This window comes from Elgaria multicarinata, chromosome 23 (assembly GCF_023053635.1).
Source record: "Elgaria multicarinata webbii isolate HBS135686 ecotype San Diego chromosome 23, rElgMul1.1.pri, whole genome shotgun sequence".
Classification (NCBI taxonomy): Eukaryota; Metazoa; Chordata; class Lepidosauria; order Squamata; family Anguidae; genus Elgaria; species Elgaria multicarinata.
The window spans coordinates 13,791,249-13,807,334 of NC_086193.1; positions in this window are offsets into that span (position 1 = coordinate 13,791,249).

Consider the following 16,086-nt stretch of genomic DNA (forward strand, 5'->3'; position numbering starts at 1 on the left):
AGCTGAGGAGGAGAGGTGAAGCTAGGTGTCATGGGTGATGCCTCATCCCGTGCCTCTGCAGATCCTCTCCTGGTGGTTTCATGTAGATGTTGAATAGCAAGGGGGGTCAAATACCGCTGTAAGGCAGATCCCTTCTCCCCTACCCCCTCTTGGTCTAAGGGGCATTCTAGGCAGGCGTGGAAGCGTTGCAAAATGCCACTTCACATCCCAACTTTAGACAGTCTTCCCAGAAGGATAGCTTGAAAACTGCCAAAAGAGTCCACAGGGTCACACAAACCCATCCTTCTTCTGGCACAGGGCGACCCATCGGGTGAGTAAACCCACGGCTGCGTTTCCACATGATAGAGAAGCTGCCCTCAACAGGGCAGCTAGGTCAGTAAGTAGCCCTGGCTGATGCCATCACACTCTGCCAGCCATTGGCCAATGAAGCTGGCTGCTGGTGGATGGATGGGCTCAGTTGTGATGTCGATCTCAACTGGTTCCTGGGCAGAGGATGTGCTCGGGGAAGTCCTGCTCCCCTTTCCTTAGTGTACGTGTACTTTGCTCCTGCCTCTGAGTGGGGGGTCCCAGGTTTCTTCCAGGAAAAGAAGCTGTTTCTGCTGTCATGAAGTCCACAGACCCGAGATCTACGAGATGTTTCAACAACTCCTCTTTCTTCTGGGCGGTGCTTTTCAACCAGGGATAAATCTAAGGCCTCCCTTCCCGGACAAGGTGCAGGAGGCGGGCAGCTTCTCAGAACGACTACAAGAGCTAAGTCATGACATTTTGGGGAGGTGCTGTAGAACATCAGGTGCTGTGTGTGTAGGGCTTTTGGACTACTGAGGGACATGCATGAAAGGTAATGAGTGAATTCACTCATGTCCCCCTTTCCATAGCCTGCCGTGTCAATGACATGCCCATAAAGTTGCTTTAGCTTCTCCTGCCCTTCCACACTCCTTGGGTTCTGTTCTTGCACCCGTGGGGGTTTCCTCCCCTTTGCTATCTGTGACTGGGATTGGTGCCACACTTCCACAAGCTCCGCTAACTTTGAGGGCATGCCGTGGGGGACAGAGGGTTCCATCTTAGAGAGTCCAGTGGAGTGGATGGTTTCAGAAGTCAGATACTGTCTGGCATGCATTCGTTTCAGAATGGAAATAACAAAATACTATCCTTGTGTGTCCTGAAGTGCCATTCAATACCTTCCCTCATTTTGTTGGAAGGCAAAGTCCAGAAGGATCATGGCTGGCCCAGGACACTTTGAGTCGCTGAGGACTGTTGTGGCGTTAACGTTCAGGATTGTGAAGAGGAATGTTGTCTCAACGCTACCCATCCGTGTGAGTCTACTATTGGTCGATAGGTTAGTTAAATGTTTTACTGAATTTGTGAATGGAGTAGTGTGTGCATGTGATTGTAGAAAAATCCCGAGAATTAGGAACGGCTTTATAATCTTTAATGCTTGGTCTGAGCAAGGTGCAGGGGCCTCAGGGTTAGGACTTTGACTTCGAGAAGTTTTAAGCATTAGGAGTTTGAACATGTATCCCATTCTCTTCCAGAGGTTTAAGTGTTATGGCTTTGACTTCCAGAAGTTTTAAGTGTTGGGGCTTTTAACATTTAGCACTTTCACTTCTAGAACTTTTAAGTGTTGGGGCTTTCAACATTTAGCACTTTCACTTCTAGAACTTTTAAGTGTTGGGGCTTTCAACATTTAGCACTTTGACTTCAAGAAGTTTTAAACGTCAGGACTTCGAACCTTAAGCACCTTGACTTCTAGAAGTTTTAAGTGTTAGGGCTTTGAATATTGAGCCCTTTGACTTCTAGAAGTTTTAAGCATTAGGTCGTCAAACATTTAGCACTTTGACATCTAGAAGTTTTAAACGTAGGGCTTTGACTTCTAGAAGTTTTTAGGGTTAGTGTGAATTTCCTGCACTTCTGTTTTGCAACTCGTCCTGGGTGGTGTTTCCAGGTTTGTTCTAGAAAGGAAAGCAGATCCTACAAGCCTGATATCCTCCACCCGAGATCTACGAGAAGCCGCAACACCTCGTCTTTCGCATGAATGGCTTTGTTTAACCAGCAGTAAGACTACGGTCTCCCTTTTCGGCCAGGATGGCAGGAAGCCAAGGGCTTCTCAGAGCGCCTGCAAAAGCTAAGTCATGACTTTGGGGGGAGGTGCTCTAGAACATCCGGCAGTGTGTGTGTGGAGCGATTTCAGGTTACCAAGAGCCATGCAGAAAAAGTAATGAGTGTTGATAATCCAGCTCTCTTGAATTCAAGTGTCAAACCCCCCAAGAACTCGCACATGTCCTCCTTTCGGTAGCCTGCCATGTCAATGACATGCCCTTAAAGTTGCTCCTGCACTTCCACACTCTTTGGGTTCTGTTCTTTCACCTCCTGTGCTCTCTTGCCCTTCGCAACGGTGACTGGGATTGCTTCCGCTCTTCCACAAGCTCCGCTAACTTTGAGGGCATGCCGTGGTGGTCGGAAGGTTCCATCTTAGAGAGTCCAGTGGAGTGGATGGTTTCAGAAGTCAGATACTGTCTGGCATGCATTTGTTTCAGAATGGAAATGACAAAATAGTATCCTTGTGTGTCTTGCAGTGCCATTCAATACCTTCCCTCATTTTGTTGGAAGTCCAGAAGGATCATGGCTGGCCCAGGGCACTTTGCGTCGCTCAGGACTGTCCTGGCGTTAACGTTCCGGATTGTGAAGAGGAATGTTGTCTCAACGCCACCCCTCCGTGTGAGTCTACTATTGGTCGATAGGTTAGTTAAACGTTTTACTGAATTTGTGAATGGATTAGTGTGTGCATGTGATTGTAGAAAAATCCCGAGAATTAGGAACGGCTTCATGATCTTCAATGCTTGGTCTGAGCAAGGTGCAGGGGCCTCAGGGTTAGGACTTTGACTTTGAGAAGTTTTAAGCATTATGATGTTGAACATTTATCCCATTCTCTTCCAGAAGTTTTAAGCTTTAGGACTTTGGACATTAAGCACTTTCACTTCTAGAACTTTTAAGTGTTGGCGCTTTTAACCTTTAGCACCTTGACTTCTAGAAGTTTTTAGCATTAGGACTTTGAACCTTTAGCATCTTGACTTCTAGAAGTTTTAAGTGTTAGGGCTTTGGTGTCTAGAACTTTTTAGGGTTAGTGTGAATTTCCTGCACTTCTGCTTTGCAACTTGTCCTGGGTGGTGGTTTTCAGGATTCTTCTCGGAAGGAAAGCGGATCCTGCAGGCCTGATGTCCTCCACCCCAGATCTACGAGTAGCTGCAACACCTTGTCTTTCTCATGGACGGCAGCGTTTCACCAGCAGTAAGGCTACGGTCTGTCTTTCTAGCTGACACAGCAGGAGGCGGACAGGTCGTCAGATCGAGTAAAAAGCTAAGTTACTTTTTCTGGTTTGTGGTGCCACACAAGGTCAAGATAAGCTTGGGTGCAGGGATTTTTAGGCAGCAGAGGGCTAGGCAAAACAGTTAAGGAGGGTAGGTTACACACATTCATGAATTTGCACATGGTATGCCTGTGAATTCACACAGCCTCTCTTTTGGTAGGCAGCCGTGTCAATGACATGCCCGTAAAGTTGCTCTAGCTTCTCCTGCACTTCCACACTCCTTGGGTTCTGTTCTTGCACCCCTTCGGCTCTCTTCCCTTTTGCCACCGGTGCCTGGGATTGCTGCCGCTACCTCCGCTAACTTTAAAGGCATGCCATGGGGTGGGGAGGATTTTATCTCTGAGAAGCTGGTTCAGGCAGGCACGGGGGAAGGGGGGGGATGTCTTTAGTCAGGCAAGTACTGTTTGTCAGGTGTTTTGTTTGGATATGTAACAGACAAAAAGTTATTCTTGCGTGTCCTGCTGTGATGGATCGTTAAATAAGTTCCTGCCTTTTCCGCCCCCAGGGGGACGTTCTAGAAGGAACACGACTGGCCACGCCCCTACATGTTGCTGGGGACGGTCCTGGTGTTCGTGTTCTAGATCATGACGGCAAACGTCATTTCAATGTCATCTGTCCGTATGAGTCTACTTTTGGCCAGAAGATTGGTTCACCTTAAACTGTATGTGTGAATGGATTATTGCCTGTATGGACCCCTGTAATTGTAGTGAACAAACTGAGAATTAGAAATGCCCTAATAATCTTTGAAGCGTTACCTGATCCAGCTCCACGGGGGTCATAAGCATGAGACATCTGTTTCTGTTTTAGAGGAGGGGGGTCATTCTTGGGTCGACCGGTGCGAAGAGAAGGTTGGGGGGTGGCGTGCAACCCTGCTGCTGTCCCCGTCTCTTTGCCGGTAGAAGGATAGGGGACCTACAACCCCGTGGACTCCCTTGGTCCTCTTATGCTCTCCATCTGGGAAGGCTGTCTTGAGTGGGGGTGGGAAGTCGTGTGTTGCGAGGCTTCTGCTCTTGCCTAGAATACTGAGGTGTTAGGGGATGATGGCTCTGTCCTACGGAAGTCTTGCTGCAGGGTGCTGCAGCATTGTATTTGACTCCCATTCTTCTCAACATCTACATCAAACCGCCAGGAGACGTTAACTGGTGGCGCGGGCTGAGCCCTCACAAATGCCTCTCCTTTTCTGCTCATAGAGGTGAGGCAGTCGGAGCTCTGAACCAGCACAGGGGGAGGAGAATGGACTGGATGAGGGCCAATAAACTCTGATTCAAATCAGACAGAATAGAGGCAGTGTTTGCTGGTGGGTCATCATTCCGGCTTAGTGACGTTCACCCTGTTCTGGTGGGGGTGGGTTTACACACTTCCTAAAGGGTGACGTCTGTGGTGGGGATGGTCACGGTTCCACCGTTGTCCGTAGAGGCACAGGCTCCCTCAGTGGCTCAGAGTGGCTTTTCATCATGTGGGTTTCAACGGGGGTCACAGTTTTTTTTTATTTCCCTTTGTATTTTAGTTGTATTTGTTTTGGTTCTGTTTTTTCTTTCTTTTGTTTTACGGCACTTCTGATCCCCCCAGATGGTGTACCAAACATTTTAAATAGACATTAAAACAGAATAAAAGTAAGGCAGAATAAAGCTGGCCAAGATTCAAACACTTGAACTAAATATACTAAACTAAAAGCAGCAGGAGAGAAAATCTCAAAGTGTTTAATAAGAGTTAAACTTACTACTTCTAAGAAGTAAAAAGGATTCCTTGAACAGGTGGTGCTCTCAGCCCCCGAGGGAGTCTGTGCCTCTGCAGATGAGGATGGATCCATCCTCATCCCCAAACGGCAGACCTCATCCTTTAGGAAGCCTGTCATCCCCCCTTCCAGAACAGGGCAAGTGTCACTTAACCGGATCCATGAACCACCCACAAACAACACTTGCATCTCGTCTGGCTTGATTCCTGGTTTATTGGCCCTCATCCAGCCCACTCTTCTACTGGCTCATCGCTATGAGCTGAGGAGGAGAGGTGAAGCTAGGTGTCATGGGTGATGCCTCATCCCGTACCTCTGGAGAATCTCTCCTGGTGGTTTCATGTAGATGTTGAATAGCAAGGGGGGTCAAATACCACTGTAAGGCAGATCCCTTCTCCCCTACCCCCTCTTGGTCTAAGGGGCATTCTAGGCAGGCGTGGAAGCGTTGCAAAATGCCACTTCACATCCCAACTTTAGACAGTCTTCCCAGAAGGATAGCTTGAAAGCTGCCAAGAGGTCCAAGAGAGTCCACAGGGTCACACAAACCCATCCTTCTTCGGGCCCATCGGGTGAGTAAACCCACGGCTGCATTTCCACGTGATAGAGAAGTCTATCTGGTCTCAACAGGGCAGCTAGGTCAGTAAGTAGCCCTGGCCGATGCCATCACACTCTGCCAGCTGTTGGCCAATGAAGCTGGCTGCTGGTGGATGGATGGGCTTGGTTGTGATGTGGATCTCAACTGGTTCCTGGGCTGAGGATGTGCTCGGGGAAGCCCTGCTCCCCTTTCCTTAGTGTATGTCTAGTTTGCCCCTTGCTCTGAGTGTCCCAGGTTTCTTCCAGGAAAGGAAGCCAATTCTGCCATCCTGAAGTCCACTGACCCAAGATCTACATGATGTTTCAACAACTCCCCTTTCTCCTGGATGGCCCTGTTCGATCAGCGATAAATCTAAGGCCTCCCTTTCCAGCCGAGGCTGCAGGAGGTGGGCAGCCTCTCAGAGTGACAGCAACAGCTAAGTTCTGTGTTTTTGTGTGTGTGGGTGCTAGACCACATCAGTTGATGGGTGAGCAGGGATGTTAGGCAACCGTAGGCTATGCATGAAAATGTACTGGGCATTGATCTTGTTAGCTCATGAACTGGAAGATCAAATTCACACGGCACCTTTTTCAGTAGCCTGCTGTGTCAATGGCAGGCCCTGAAAGTGGCTCTCGCTTCTCCCGCACTCCATGGATTGTTTTCTTGCACCCCTTGGGCTCTTTTACCCTTCTCCGCTGGTGACTGGAATCTCTTCCACAAGCTCCGCTAATTTCAAAGGCCTGCCGTGGGGCGGGGAGAATGAGGCTGGTTCAGTAAGGGGTGGTTGGTTGGCTTTACGAAGGGCAATACTCTCCGGCCTGGGTTCAGGTACATCACAAGCTTTGAATGCTTGCTGTGATGTGTCGTTCAGCAACTTCTTCCCACTTCTTTTGGAGGGGAAGTTCCAGAAGGATCCCGACTGGCCCACGCCCCAATGCCTTGCTGAGGACCGTAGAGGTGTTTGCGTTCGTGATCACGGAAGGCAATGACTTTTCAACACCACTCATCCCTGTGAGTTTGGTTCCAGCCAAAAGGTTTTTTTAAAACACATATTGGATTTGTCAGTTACTGTATTGGGTGACACCTCTAGTTGTAGCCAAAGGCTGAGTAATTAACTTGCATTCATGAGCTTCGATGCTTGATCTGAGCTGGCTTCAGGGGGCTAGTGGATGCTTTAGGGTGGATTCCTGCATTGAGCACGGGGTTGGACTCGATGGCCTTGTAGGCCCCTTCCAACTCTGCTATTTAATGATTCGTATATAGCCCTGGGCTCTGAGTGGTGGGTCACAGGGTTTTTGTAGGATTCAAAGCCAATCCTGGAGAAGCTGAACTCCAGGGGCTGAGATCTACGAGATGCTGCACACCTTGTCTTTCTCATGGACGACATTGTCTCCCTTTTCGGCCAGGATTGCAGGAAGCAGAGGGCTTCTCAGAGCGCCTACAAAAGCTAAGTCATGACTTTTGGGGGAGGTGCTCTAGAACGTCTGGCAGTGTGTGCGTGTGTGTAGAGGGATTTCAGGTTACCAAGGGTAACGAGTGTAGATATCAAACTCATGAATTCAAGTATCATACCCCCTGTGAATTCACTCAGGTCCCCCTTTCGGTAGCCTGCTGTATCAACGACATGCCCTTAAAGTGCCTCTATCTTCTGCACTTCCACACTCCTTGTGTTCTGTTCTTGCACCCCTTGGGCTCTCTTCTCATTAGCCACCGGTGACTGGGATTGCTGCCATGATTCCACCAGCTCCACTAACTTTAAGGGCGTGCCGTGGGGGGCAGAGCGTTCCACCTTAGGCCAGTGGACTGCGAGATGGGTGGATGGTTTCAGAAGTGAAATACTGTTTGGCATGCATTCGTTTGAGCATGGAAATAACAAAATAGTATCCTTGTGTGGTTTGCAGTGCCATTCAATACCTTCCTCTTGTTTTGTTGGAAGGCAAAGTCCAGAAAGATCACGGCTGGCCCAGGTCTGCGTTGCTGAGAATTGTCCTGGCGTTTATGTTCCAGATCATGATGAGGAATGCCGTCTCCACACCACCCATCCGTGCGAGTCCATTTTTGGCGAAAAGGTTTGTTTTACTGAATTCGTGAATGGATTATTGCATGCATGTGATTGTAGAAAAAGCCTGAGAAATAGAAACGCCTTCATAACCTCTGATGCTTGGTCTGAGCCAGCTGCAGGGACGTCATATTCTTAGTGTGACTTTCCTGCATGTCTATTTTGCAACTTGTCCTGGGTGGTGGTTCACAGGGTTCTTCTCGGAAGGAAAGCGGATCCTGCAGGCCTGATGTCCTCCACCCCAGATCTACGAGTAGCTGCAACACCTTGTCTTTCTCATGGACGGCAGCGTTTCACCAGCAGTAAGACGACGGTCTCCCTTTCCTGCTGGGACTGCAGGAGGCGGACAGGTCATCAATCTATTAAATCAGCTAAGTCGTTTTTTCCGGAGTGCGGTGCCATACAAGGTCGAGCTCAGTGTGGGCGGAGGGATTTTGAAACCACCGAGGGCTAGGCAAAAAAGTTAAGGAGGGTAGATTACATACACTCATGAATTTGCACACGATACGCCTGTGAATTCACACAGCCTCTCTTTTGGTAGGCTGCCATGTCAATGACATGCCTGTAAAGTTGCTCTAGCTTCTCCTGCACTTCCACACTCCTTGGGTTCTGTTCTTGCACCCCTTCTGTTCTCTTCCCCTTCGCCACCGGTGCCTGGGATTGCTGCCGCTACCTCCGCTAACTTTAAAGGCATGCCATGGGGTGAGGAGGATTTTATTTCTGAGAAGCTGGTTCAGGCAGGCACGGGGGATGGGGGGGATGTCTTTAGTCAGGCAAGTACTGTTTGTCAGGTGTTTTGTTTGGATATGTAACAGACAAAAAGTTATTCTTGCGTGTCTCGCTGTGATGGATCGTTAAATAAGTTCCTGCCTTTTCCGCCCCCAGGGGGACGTTCTAGAAGGAACACGACTGGCCACGCCCCTACATGTTGCTGGGGACGGTCCTGGTGTTCGTGTTCTAGATTGTGACGGCAAACGTCATTTCAATGTCATCTGTCCGTATGAGTCTACTTTGGGCCAGAAGATTGGTTCACCTTAAACTGTATGTGTGAATGGATTATTGCCTGTACGGGCCCCTGTAATTGTAGTGAACAACTGAGAATTAGAAATGCCCTAATAATCTTTGAAGCGTTATCTGATCCAGCTCCACGGGGGTCATAAGCATGAGACATCTGTTTCTGTTTTAGAGGAGGGGGTCACTCCTGGGTCAACCGGCATGAAGAGAAGGTTGGGGGGTGGCGTCCCCTCTCTTTGCTGGCAGAAGGATAGGGGACCTGCAACCCCGTGGACTCCCTTGGTCCTCTTATGCTCTCCATCTGGGAAGGCTGTCTTGAGTGGGGGTGGGAAGTCGTGTGTTGCGAGGCTTCTGCTCTCGCCTAGAATACTGAGGTGTTAGGGGATGATGGCTCTGTCCTAGGGAAGTCTTGCTACAGGGTGCTGCAGCATTGTATTTGACTCCCATTCTTCTTAACATCTACATGAAACCGCCAGGAGACGTTAACTGGGGGCGCGGGCTGAGCCCTCACAAATGCCTCTCCTTTTCAGCTCATAGAGGTGAGGCAGTCGGAGCTCTGAACCAGCACAGGGGGAGGAGAATGGACTGGATGAGGGCCAATAAACTCAGATTCAATCCATCCTCATCCCCAAACGGCAGACCTCATCCTTTAGGAAGCCTGTCATCCCCCCTTCCAGAACAGGGCAAGTGTCACTTAACCGGACCCATGAACCACCCACAAACAACACTTGCATCTCGTCTGGCTTGATTCCTGGGTTATTGGCCCTCATCCAGCCCACTCTTCTACTGGCTCACCTCTATGAGCTGAGGAGGAGAGGTGAAGCTAGGTGTCATGGGTGATGCCTCATCCCGTGCCTCTGCAGATCCTCTCCTGGTGGTTTCATGTAGATGTTGAATAGCAAGGGGGGTCAAATACCACTGTAAGGCAGATCCCTTCTCCCCTACCCCCTCTTGGTCTAAGGGGCATTCTAGGCAGGAGTGGAAGCGTTGCAAAATGCAACTTCACATCCCAACTTCAGACAGCCTTCCCAGAAGGATAGCTTGAAAACTGCCAAGAGGGCCAAGAGAGTCCACAGGGTCACACAAACCCATCCTTCTTCTGGCACAGGGCGACCCATCGGGTGAGTAAACCCACGGCTGCGTTTCCACATGATAGAGAAGCTGCCCTCAACAGGGCAGCTAGGTCAGTAAGTAGCCCTGGCCGATGCCATTACACTCTGCCAGCCATTGGCCAATGAAGCTGGCTGCTGGTGGATGTATGGGCTCAGTTGTGATGTCGATCTCAACTGGTTCCTGGGCTGAGGATGTGCTCGGGGAAGCCCTGCTCCCCTTTCCTTAGTGTACGTCTAGTTTGCCCCTTGCTCTGAGTGTCCCAGGTTTCTTCCAGGAAAAGAAACTGTTTCTGCTGTCATGAAGTCCACCGACCCGAGATCTACGAGATGTTTCAACAACTCCTCTTTCTTCTGGGCGGTGCTTTTCAACCAGGGATAAATCTAAGGCCTCCCTTCCCGGACAAGGTGCAGGAGGCGGGCAGCTTCTCAGAACGACTACAAGAGCTAAGTCATGACATTTTGGGGAGGTGCTGTAGAACATCAGGTGCTGAGTGTGTAGGGCTTTTGGACTACTGAGGGACATGCATGAAAGGTAATGAGTGAATTCACTCATGTCCCCCTTTCCATAGCCTGCCGTGTCAATGACATGCCCTTAAAGTTGCTTTAGCTTCTCCTGCCCTTCCACACTTCTTGGGTTCTGTTCTTGCACCCGTGGGGGTTATCCTTGTGTGTCTTGCAGTGCCATTCAATACGTTCCCTCATTTTGTTGGAAGGCAGAGTCCAGAAGGATCATGGCTGGCCCAGGGCACTTTGCGTCGCTGAGGACTGTCCTGGCATTAACATTCCGGATTGTGAAGAGGAATGTTGTCTCAACGCTACCCATCCGTGTGAGTCTACTATTGGTCGATAGGTTAGTTAAACGTTTTACTGAATTTGTGAATGGATTAGTGTGTGCATGTGATTGTAGAAAAATCCCGAGAATTAGGAACGGCTTCATGATCTTCAATGCTTGGTCTGAGCAAGGTGCAGGGGCCTCAGGGTTAGGACTTTGACTTTGAGAAGTTTTAAGCATTATGATGTTGAACATTTATCCCATTCTCTTCCAGAAGTTTTAAGCTTTAGGACTTTGGACATTAAGCACTTTCACTTCTAGAACTTTTAAGTGTTGGCGCTTTTAACCTTTAGCACCTTGACTTCCAGAAGTTTTTAGCATTAGGACTTTGAACCTTTAGCATCTTGACTTCTAGAAGTTTTAAGTGTTAGGGCTTTGGTGTCTAGAACTTTTTAGGGTTAGTGTGAATTTCCTGCACTTCTGCTTTGCAACTTGTCCTGGGTGGTGGTTTTCAGGATTCTTCTCGGAAGGAAAGCGGATCCTGCAGGCCTGATGTTCTCCAACCCAGATCTATGAGAAGCTGCAACACCTTGTCTTTCTCATGGACGGCAGTGTTTCACCAGCAGTAAGGCTACGGTCTGTCTTTCTAGCTGACACAGCAGGAGGCGGACAGGTCGTCAGATCGAGTAAAAAGCTAAGTTACTTTTTCTGGTTTGTGGTGCCATGCAAGGTCAAGATAAGCTTGTGTGCAGGGATTTTTAGGCAGCAGAGGGCTAGGCAAAACAGTTAAGGAGGGTAGGTTACACACATTCATGAATTTGCACATGGTACGCCTGTGAATTCACACAGCCTCTCTTTTGGTAGGCAGCCGTGTCAATGACATGCCCGTAAAGTTGCTCTAGCTTCTCCTGCACTTCTACACTCCTTGGGTTCTGTTCTTGCACCCCTTCGGCTCTCTTCCCTTTTGCCACCAGTGCCTGGGATTGCTGCCGCTACCTCCGCTAACTTTAAAGGCATGCCATGGGGTGGGGAGGATTTTATCTCTGAGAAGCTGGTTCAGGCAGGCACGGGGGATGGGGGGGATGTCTTTAGTCAGGCAAGTACTGTTTGTCAGGTGTTTTGTTTGGATATGTAACAGACAAAAAGTTATTCTTGCGTGTCTCGCTGTGATGGATCGTTAAATAAGTTCCTGCCTTTTCCGCCCCCAGGGGGAAGTTCTAGAAGGAGAACGACTGGCCACGCCCCTACATGTTGCTCGGGACGGTCCTGGTGTTCGTGTTCTAGATCATGACGGCAAACGTCATTTCAGAGTCGTCTCTCTGTATGAGTCTACTTTTGGCCAGAAGATTGGTTCACCTTAAACTGTATGTGTGAATGGATTATTGCCTGTATGGACCCCTGTAATTGCAGTGAACAACTGAGAATTAGAAATGCCCTAATAATCTTTGAAGCGTTATCTGATCCAGCTCCACGGGGGTCATAAGCATGAGACATCTGTTTCTGTTTTAGAGGAGGGGGTCACTCTTGGGTCGACCGGTGCGAAGAGAAGGTTGGGGGGTGGCGTGCAACCCTGCTGCTGTCCCCGTCTCTTTGCCGGCAGAAGGATAGGGGACCTACAACCCCGTGGACTCCCTTGGTCCTCTTATGCTCTCCATCTGGGAAGGCTGTCTTGAGTGGGGGTGGGAAGTGGTGTGTTGCGAGGCTTCTGCTCTCGCCTAGAATACTGAGGTGTTAGGGGATGATGGCTCTGTCCTAGGGAAGTCTTGCTACAGGGTGCTGCAGCATTGTATTTGACTCCCATTCTTCTCAACATCTACATCAAACCGCCAGGAGACGTTAACTGGGGGCGCAGGCTGAGCCCTCACAAATGCCTCTCCTTCTCAGCTCATAGAGGTGAGGCAGTCGGAGCTCTGAACCAGCACAGGGGGAGGAGAATGGACTGGATGAGGGCCAATAAACTCAGATTCAAATCAGACAGAATAGAGGTGGTGTTTGCTGGTGGGTCATCATTCCGGCTTAGTGACGTTCACCCTGTTCTGGTGGGGGTGGGTTTACACACTTCCTAAAGGGTGACGTCTCTGGTGGGGATGGTCACGGTTCCACCGTCGTCCGTAGAGGCACAGGCTCCCTCAGTGGCTCAGAGTGGCTTTTCATCATGTGGGTTTCAACGGGGGTCACAGTTTTTTTTATTTCCCTTTGTATTTTAGTTGTATTTGTTTTAGTTCTGTTTTTTCTTTTTCTTTTGTTTTCCGGCACTTCTGATCCCCCCAGATGGTGTACCAAACATTTTAAATAGACATTAAAACAGAATAAAAGTAAGGCAGAATAAAGCTGGCCAAGATTAAAACAATTGAACTAAATATACTAAAGCAAAAGCAGCAGGAGAGAAAATCGCAAAGTGTTTAATAAGAGTTAAACTTACTACTTCTAAGAAGTAAAAAGGATTCCTTGAACAGGTGGTGCTCTCAGCCCCCGAGGGAGCCTGTGCCTCTGCAGATGAGGATGGATCCATCCTCATCCCCAAACGGCAGACCTCATCCTTTAGGAAGCCTGTCATCCCCCCTTCCAGAACAGGGCAAGTGTCACTTAACCGGATCCATGAACCACCCACAAACAACACTTGCATCTCGTCTGGCTTGATTCCTGGGTTATTGGCCCTCATCCAGCCCACTCTTCTACTGGCTCATCGCTATGAGCTGAGGAGGAGAGGTGAAGCTAGGTGTCATGGGTGATGCCGCATCCCGTGCCTCTGGAGAACCTGTCCTGGTGGTTGCATGTAGATGTTGAATAGCAAGGGGGCCAAATACCGCTGTAAGGCAGATCCCTTCTCCCCTACCCCCTCTTGGTCTAAGGGGCATTCTAGGCAGGCGTAGAAGCGTTGCAAAATGCCACTTCACATCCCAACTTCAGACAGCCTTCCCAGAAGGGTAGCTTGAAAACTGCCAAGAGGGCCAAGAGAGTCCACAGGGTCACACAAACCCATCCTTCTTCTGGCACAGGGCGACCCATCGGGTGAGTAAACCCACGGCTGCGTTTCCACATGATAGAGAAGCTGCCCTCAACAGGGCAGCTAGGTCAGTAAGTAGCCCTGGCCGATGCCATCACACTCTGCCAGCCATTGGCCAATGAAGCTGGCTGCTGGTGGATGTATGGGCTCAGTTGTGATGTCGATCTCAACTGGTTCCTGGGCAGAGGATGTGCTCGGGGAAGCCCTGCTCCCCTTTCCTTAGTGTACGTGTACTTTGCTCCTGCCTCTGAGTGGGGGGGTCCCAGGTTTCTTCCAGGAAAAGAAGCTGTTTCTGCTGTCATGAAGTCCACCGACCCGAGATCTACGAGATGTTTCAACAACTCCTCTTTCTTCTGGGCGGCGCTTTTCAACCAGCGATAAATCTAAGGCCTCTTTTCCTGGCCGAGGCTGCAGGACGTGGGCAGCTCCTCAGAAGAACTATAAAAGCTAAGTGATGACATTTTAGGGAGGTGCTCTAGAACATCCGGCTGTGTGTGTGTGTGTGTGTGTGTGTGTGTGTAGGCCTTTTGGTCTACTGAAGGACATGCATGAAAGGTAATGAATGAACTCACTCATGTCCCCCTTTCCATAGCCTGCCGTGTCAATGACATGCCCGTAAAGTTGCTTTCGCTTCTCCTGCACTTCCACACTCCTTGCGTTCTGTTCTTGCACCCATGGGGGTTCTTCCTCTTTGCTATCGGTGACTGAGATTGGTGCCACGCTTCCACAAGCTCCGCTAACTTTGAGGGCATGCTGTGGGGGACAGAGGGTTCTGTCGTAGAGAGGCCAGTGGACTGGATGGTTTCAGAAGTCAGATAGTGTCTGGCATGCATTTGTTTCAGAATGGAAATGACAAAATAGTATCCTTGTGTATCTTGCAGTGCCGTTCAATACTTTCACCTTGTTTTGTTGGAAGGCGAAGTCCAGAAGGATCATGCTTGGCCCAGGGCACTTTGCGTCGCAGAGGATTGTCTTGGCGACAATTTTCCGGATCGTTTTGAGGAATGCTGTGTCAACACCACCCATCTGGGTGAGTCTAAATTTGGCCAATAGGTTTGTTAAACTTTTTACTGAATTTGTGAATGGATTAGTGTATGCATGTGATTGTATTAAAAGCTCAAGAAATTGAAATGCCTTCATAATATCTGATGCTTGGTCTGTGCAAGGTGCAGGGGCCACAGGGTTAGGACTTTGACTTCTAGAAGTTGTAGTGTTAAGACTTTGAACATTTAGCACTATGTCTTCTGGAAGTTTTTAGCTTTAGCTCTTGGACTTCTGGAAGTTAAGCATTTGGACTTCGACTTCAAGACATTTTAAGCTTTAGGAGTTTAAACATCTAGCACTTTGACTTCTAGAAGTTTTTAGGGTTAGTGTTAATTTCCTGCACTTCTGTTTTGCAACTCGTCCTGGGTGGTGTTTCGCAGGTTTGTTCTAGAAAGGAAAGCAGATCCTGCAAGCCTGATATCCTCCACCCCAGATCTACGAGATGCTGCAACACCTTGTCTTTCTCATGGATGACATTGTCTCCCTTTTCGGCCAGGATTGCAGGAAGCCAAGGGCTTCTCAGAGCGCCTGCAAAAGCTAAGTCATGACTTTTGGGGGAGGTGTTCTAGAACATCCGGCAGTGTGTGTGTGTGGAGCGATTTCAGGTTACCAAGGGCCATGCAGAAAAAGAAACAAGTGTTGATAATCCAGCTCCCATGAATTCAAGCATCTATTGACCACCCCCCAGGAATTCGCACATGTCCCCCTTTCAGTAGCCTGCCATGTCAATGACATGCCCTTAAAGTTGCTCTAGCTTCTCCTGCACTTCCACACTCTTTGGCCTCTGTTCTTTCACCTCCTGTGCTCTCTTGCCCTTCGCCACCGGTGACTGGGATTGCTTCTATTCTTCCACAAGCTCCGCTAACTTTGAGGGCATGCCGTGGTGGGCAGAAGGTTCCATCTTAGAGAGTCCAGTGGAGTGGATGGTTTCAGAAGTCAGATAGTGTCTGGCATGCATTCGTTTCAGAATGGAAATGACAAAATACTATCCTTGTGTGTCTTGAAGTGCCGTTCAATACCTTCCCTCATTTTGTTGGAAGGCAAAGTCCAGAAGGATCATGGCTGGCCCAGGACACTTTGCGTCGCTGAGGACTGTCCTGGCGTTAACGTTCCGGATTGTGAAGAGGAATGTTGTCTCAACGCCACCCCTCCGTGTGAGTCTACTATTGGTCGATAGGTTAGTTCAACCTTTTACTGAATTTCTGAATGGATTAGTGTGTGCATGTGATTGTAGAAAAAGCCTGAGAATTTGGAACGGCTTTATAATCTTTAATGCTTGGTCTGAGCAAGGTGCAGGGGCCTCAGAGTTAGGACTTTGACTTTGAGAAGTTTTAAGCATTAGGAGTTTGAACAACTTGTCCTGGTTGGTGGTTCTCAGTGTTCTTCTAGGAAGAAAAGCAGATCCTGC